This window comes from Paramisgurnus dabryanus, chromosome 5, assembly GCF_030506205.2.
Source record: "Paramisgurnus dabryanus chromosome 5, PD_genome_1.1, whole genome shotgun sequence".
NCBI lineage: Eukaryota > Metazoa > Chordata > Actinopteri > Cypriniformes > Cobitidae > Paramisgurnus > Paramisgurnus dabryanus.
This window is the reverse complement of record NC_133341.1, coordinates 10,523,486-10,530,064: the sequence shown is the minus strand read 5'-3', so window position 1 is coordinate 10,530,064 and position 6,579 is coordinate 10,523,486. Positions and strand designations below refer to the sequence as shown.

The following is a 6,579-nucleotide window of genomic DNA, read 5'->3' as shown; positions in this document are numbered from 1 at the left end:
TTCTTTATCAAAATGAACCCATTAAAATATTTCCAAATTTTAATTATATTTTCACTTTATATACTTATACAGGTCCAGCAGAAATAATCAGCCACACAGATCCAGCTATACAAATCAACATTATGTGATGTTTTCAGTAAACATCTATGTCTTAAATAGGTGACATACAATATTTACTCACTTAGGAAAAATGCTGGAAGCCATTGTAATGCTTACTGTGTGTTACATTTGTCTAGGCTGAAGTACAGAGTAACTTTTTGTTTTCAAAAGGACAACCACTAGTTAACTTAAATAATTCACAGCATTTAGAGTTACAGTAAAATTAATTCCTTTGCAATATTGTGTGTTCATCCTCTTTTTAATATTTTGATCATAACAATTATATTTATATGCCAAATATTGACATTCCTTTTATTTATTTTGTTCTGGCACTGTAAACATTTACTGTCACGTAGAGGACGCCACTGACTGTAAGTGGAAGCATGATTTGTTTGTAAATACACTTATTTGACAGTAATGCCTGCCATATGTAGTCCTATATTAGCATTTATTTAAAAAAAAAAAAACTATATAATAATGCCAAAATTGAAAAGGTGCCTTCTTTGTTTAAAACAAATTAATGACCACATTACCAAACATTTCCCCAAGCCTATTTATTTCTGTCCATCACTTGCACAATTTCAGCGTGTTAGTGCTGGTGACCCAGCACGCGGTTGTCCACGCGCTCTCGCGCTCCACTTTATGAATGGATGGGAGTGGCGCTAGTGTGACTGTCAGTGTCGTCATGCTGCTAACAGACTCTGGCGCTTGTCAGTGGATTCGACAGGACAGCAAGTGGACTCGACAGCATACGACAACAGCCAGAGCGAGATCGACCCGAGCTTCAGGGGCAAAAGGCAACCGGAGTCGATACGGTGAGCACGCAGCGCTGCATGTGTGACAGAGGCAGTTTCACATGTTTGCGGGGTGGGAGGATGGGTTACAGCAAACAAAGGAATCACAAGCATGCAGTTTTTTTGTCCGCCCATATTCAACTTAAACACGTTCACGGACAATAAACGTTACCATCCCTACAATATGACCGTTGGTGTAAATAGGATACGCCCAACAATTTAAATAAATATTTATTAATAGTTTTTTAAACTCCCAAAACACTGAAGAGAGCTGCAAACAAAACATTTCGTTAGTCCTTTGGTCCTTTTACTATTTTGGAATGTGCGTTGCGATATCAGGATATCCCGAAGTGCACAGAGTTGTGGTAAAGAAAGTGAAGAGATAATGATCTCACTTTAAAGGCGTGACAAAATCAAAAGGACGAGCTAGACAACTTGCATCAGCACCACAATATCAACCCTCTCAGTAAAAGCGGCGACACGGACACATTTCGTCTGCTCTGTTTTGAAGGAGGTTGTGAACCGAAGCTCGGATTCCCGGACCGCCGTTAAAGAATCTCTGAACTTTGGGTCTACAGCGTCTTTTTCAAACGCCAATTTTTATTTATTTTTTCCTTATGGAGGAGAAACACCAAGCTGCTTTTCTTTAAGTTAACGCAAGTGAACGCATTTCTGAATTTCTGAACAATTCCTGAGGTGAAATTACACAAGGTAAGAGTTATTTACAGTTATAAACACTTCTTTTAAAGTTTATAAGTGATTACGGGTTTTGTCGTATGTTTTTTGGTTCGAGTGGGTTTCTCCCATATGTGCACTTGTTTAACGGAAATGTTTTTCTGATAGTTTTGAAATCGTTATTCCTGTTTTGGATATTTGTTATAATAAAGACTTCATTATTATGAAGTCATTATTAAGTTGCTGAATATTTTTCTTTAAATAGGCTAGATATGACCTGTGCCCAAACAGTCAATGTTATATAGGCTACTGTGTTAATGTTATAGCCTACTGTCTATGTCAAGACTGAAGTTCGTCTTAACCGTCACCTTCAAATCAAATGCAACTTTAAAACTTAAGCGATTTCTTCAAGAGTTCACAAGTAACTTTGACGTGGTCTGTTGCCACACACTGGCTGCAGTGTCTCTAACCGATTGAGCTGCCTACCTAGGCAACATATTTGGCATCATTGTCGAGTTCTGGTCTTGCAACAATCGTTTCTTGATGATTTGATGCCCATTAATAGCCAGTTCAGTATTTTTGAGATACAGACTTGTCTACAACAAGTGTCAAAAATTCACATGTGTAGTCCATATAATGATTTATATGGATTGTACACTTAAGGCATGCTTACAATTCTCAAATTTACCTCTGGTAAATCGACCTGCGTCACTTATTAAAGTAATTCATATGGTTTCCCCATAAGTTGTATTTTTGGGGAGTTCACACAGCTGCATAAACACTCACTGCCGGTCAAAGTCCACACTGCACCTATTGTATTCTTACTCAAAATGAATCAGAATATCCCACTGCAAGAATAAGCCAAAGATGACAAATGCATTTGTTTTCCACCCATTTAGTCTTCATGGATCTAAAACCACTGTTGTTTGGGTGAGGCACATTGTGGAGCTTGTTGCCACCCACTCTCACTCTCTCTCTCTCTCTCCCCTTTGTCTCTCTGTCACTTTCTCATTCTTTCTATTCCAACTCCGAGATTGTTGTTGGTGACTTGAGCTTTTCAGAACGCCTGCACTCCAAACATTCCAGGCCTCTGGAGCACCAAGGAGCTGGCCAGCTCCACGCAGCTGGGAGCCATATAAGACTCGGGGCCAGTGTGTTAAGCAACATCTTTAACTTGGTCTTTTACTCCCTATGGCTTGACACGAGGAGGAAAGGGAGGGGTGTTCTGCATTCCACTTGTTTCTTTACCGAGCCACATTCATTCCCAATTCCCATTAGGAATACATACAGATGTGCAATGTGCAGATACAGGCCACACGTTATGCCACTTCAGATGATGACTGAAGTATGCTCACAGTCACAGCACATATTAACATAGAAAGTACAAGGGCAAATTCTGCATTCTGAATAGTCTGACATTGCACAGACACATGCTGTTCATTCTTGGTCACTGCCAGCAACTGACCTATTTATACAAGCACACACACATATGCATATACAAACTTGGAGAAAAACTGAAAAACAAACATGTATCTTTTCCCCAAATCACATGATGTCCGTCTGTGCCTGAGAAATGCAGTTTAGAGAGACAGTCATTGTACAGTGCTCTATCTCCCTCTGCGTTTTGGCTGCTCTCACAGTTGTTTTTGAAACGGGAGAATCCGTGTGCAAAGAAAGTTGAGGCCAGGACAGCAGGCCGATAGTGGGAGAAAACAGAGGGAGAGAGGGAATGGGAGGAAAAAGAATAGAGTTGATCCTCAAGAAGACATGCGAGGGGTTGTGGGAAGGAGGTTCTGAATAAGTCACAGCTGCAAAGAAAAAGAGTGATTGAAAAGGAGAATAGAGAGGAGTAAATAAAAAAAACTAATTATTAGTAATATATTGAGGTGAAAGGGACCCTTAAGAGAAAAAAAATGAATGATACAGTGCTGATCAGTCTTATTAAGCATTCAGAGCCTTTGCTCTTATACTTAGGCAAACTTTTGACTCAGGCAAAAGGCTGGGTATTTTTTGCCAGCTCTAACCTGGCAAGAGCCACCCATTTAGTCAGAAATGCCTGATTGACATGAATCACAGTTTTGCTTTTACAGTACATGTCGTTTAAGGGTGGGGTTATCAGATATATATTAAGGGTTAAACCATATGTTACTGATTTGCTGTGAAATTGTTATTGGCAGTAGCAAGTTAGAATGTCCCATACACAGAGAGAGATACATGCATACAGAATATGCAGTGTAGCTGTTATCATTTAGTAATGTCCTCCTGCTGTTCTTCCTCTTGATGTTGAAATACCTTGCTCTTCTGCGCTCTGTCCGTCTGTGTGTATACTTTGGGATTCATGTAAACTGCAGATAGAGTTGCATACAGCATTGCACAACTATTGCCACACTTTTAGGGATCATGAACTCGGTCACCCAACACTGCTCATCACCACAAGAGACATCGTCTTCTGAAGCTACATTACAGTAGGTTTTTCATCTTACAGTATTGTTTTAAATTCCACAGAGATCGATATTTTTCATACTATCACACAACTGATGTAAAAACAGAGTAAATTTAGTTTGTAATGATTGGGTACACTGTTCATTTTAAATCTGGTTGTTATGGTTTAGAACCCTTTACTGAGGATTTTTCCAATTAAAAATAGGTAACATACGTGGACATCTTAATTCTGTGTAACTGAAACCTGTTGTACACAAACGTGGACACTTACACTGCTTCATGTTCAAAAAATATATATTTGGTTATTATATTTATTCGTTCTTCCTAACCACGTATATCAGAAATCTAAAATGCAAGCCAAACCAAAGTTCGGGTCTTAGGATGTTAAAAGCTGCTGCAACTTGATTGTAAAAGTTGGTAAAGTAGAGCTATATACATATTAAAGGGACTTTTTCCATGTTAAAGTGCTATAATTGGGTCTCCAGTGCTTCTATCAACCTAGAAAATAATAAAGAACCACCCAGTAACTTAGTTTTGGTAAACCACTCATGCAAGCATGTGAAAAAGATTTCTTTCACATTTTAGACCCAAGATTTATTTCACATTTAAAAAAATGTCTGCTTTAATAATTTCCAACGTCATTTAGAGTGTACTGTAGATGAAATATAATTTTTCCCTCTTTGCTCTTGAGGTATTTGAAAAAAAGCTCTCTTCCAGTTCATACAAAAGACCATATTTGGCAAAAGATCAAATTTGACCCAGACATATCCTAAACTTGACCCATTCACTGATTGGCTAATAATGTGCTTAAAGTAATGGAACAGGGGGTTGCATGTTACAGGCCACTTCCATATTATGGTATAAACATAGAAACTGCACTGTTTGTTTGTTTTCTTTTGACTTATGAGGCTTCCGAAGGGTTAGTTTAAAAACCAGATCCAAAATCAACACCAGTCAGAGCAGCACATATTTCTCAGTTGCTTATGCTTACTAAGACTCGGGGTCAAGTGTGGGTTCAGTGAGGTTTTTTATAGGGGTGAAATGTCTCATGTTTCCTTAACTTGTCTTGCATAATTTCTAAGCCTAAAAGTAACAAAAGTGCAAGACATTGTGACTTTCCTAAATACAATTTCCTAAAGCTCAATTTTTTATAGGATTAATTTAAAGAGAATTAGGAGGCCCTGTTCACAGTATGCTGAGCGTGTGAATGTATTGGCATGTATGTTGGTATCTGGTGTGTTAGAAATTACATAAAATCAATCACTTTATTTTAAAGCCTAAATTTAGTAAAGATTATTCACTGCCTGCATTATAGATTACCACTGCACAATTTCTGATTTACAGAAACACATACACATTGACCCTAGCGAACACACAACCATCCTTATTTCTTACCTCCTGCAATGCAGATTCAAAGCCAACTTAACCTATTAAACTGCCTGTAAACCACATCCCAAATTGACCACACACCCAACTTGTTCATTTCATTAGAATCATATACAGTACAGAAATAGTCTGCCAACACACCAAGTGAGTCAGCAGGAAAACCCTGTAGAGCAGGGAGTGTCTGGTGTGGCATTAGTGGGAACACCCACAACTGCAAACTGCTTACTGCTGTAATTCCTTCCATAACAAAGCACAAAAGACAAGACGATTCATCTGCACAATGTAGCTGTAAAATACAAAGCAGCTTATTGTAACTTTTGTATGAATAAATCGTGAATTATGACTTGGCAGATATGTTGTTTTTTGTTTCATGTGAAGTTTTGTATACCTAAGATGTGGCATACAGTATTTAGACACCATTTGGACACTTTAAATGTCCTATCCCTTTTTGAGCATAACATCGCGCAAAATACGTTTCTGGTTATTTAGCGTATGACAAATGAGAGACAGTTTAACTGCTGTCATGTGTTTCTATTGTCATGTCAGTCATTTTTATGATCACCTACCAGTGACTAAAAATAAGAGTTTAAATTTACATTTGACAGATGCTTTTATCTAAAGCTATACAGTTTACATCAGTGTTTGTGTGTTTTCTAGAAAATGAAACCACAACCTTCATGTTGCCAATGCAATGCTTTACTAACTGAGCTACAGGAACACAAATGTCATTGTGTTTAGCAAAAACCTCTAATTGGTGTTTCTTGCTGATTCAGCACATATTTTTTATGAAAAAGTCACCTCAGTGTTTCTGAGGTGGTAATTATATATGCCTTCGCATGCTACACACACGGCAACACAGTAAAGAAAAGTAAAATAGTAAAAATTTTATTTATGAAATCATGCAACAGATGAAAATTACTTTTATTATATTAGTTGTGTAACACATTAATTACTAACAATTAAAGTCTGTTAACAAAAACACGACAGGCTGTATTTTGCCATCCTGCAATACCACTGAAATGTGGATCCTCCCAATTATATAATATGTTTTCAGTGCATGTGCATATTTCAATGACAGTAGACAAACACACACACATTCAAAACCAAACTCATACCATGCTATAAATTTTTCCATCAAAAATCTATACAGTAGTCTAAACTTAAAATGAACCACTGGATTTAA

The 6,579-nt window shown here is 37.6% G+C and overlaps 1 protein-coding gene across 2 annotated transcripts in view; it reads left to right on the top strand.

The window, feature by feature from the left end:
- Window positions 1–811: 811 nt before the first annotated feature.
- rhobtb4 (Rho related BTB domain containing 4) overlaps window positions 812–6,579 on the top strand; it is a 45,797-nt gene continuing 40,029 nt past the window's right edge. Inside the window, exon 1 of one of the 2 annotated variants that reach the window (XM_065266897.2) lies at window positions 812–914. The gene's annotated coding sequence lies outside the window, so the exon portion shown is untranslated. Of the gene's footprint in view, window positions 915–988; window positions 1,605–6,579 lie in introns of those variants that run through there. The other variant, XM_065266896.2, reaches the window with a different exon arrangement.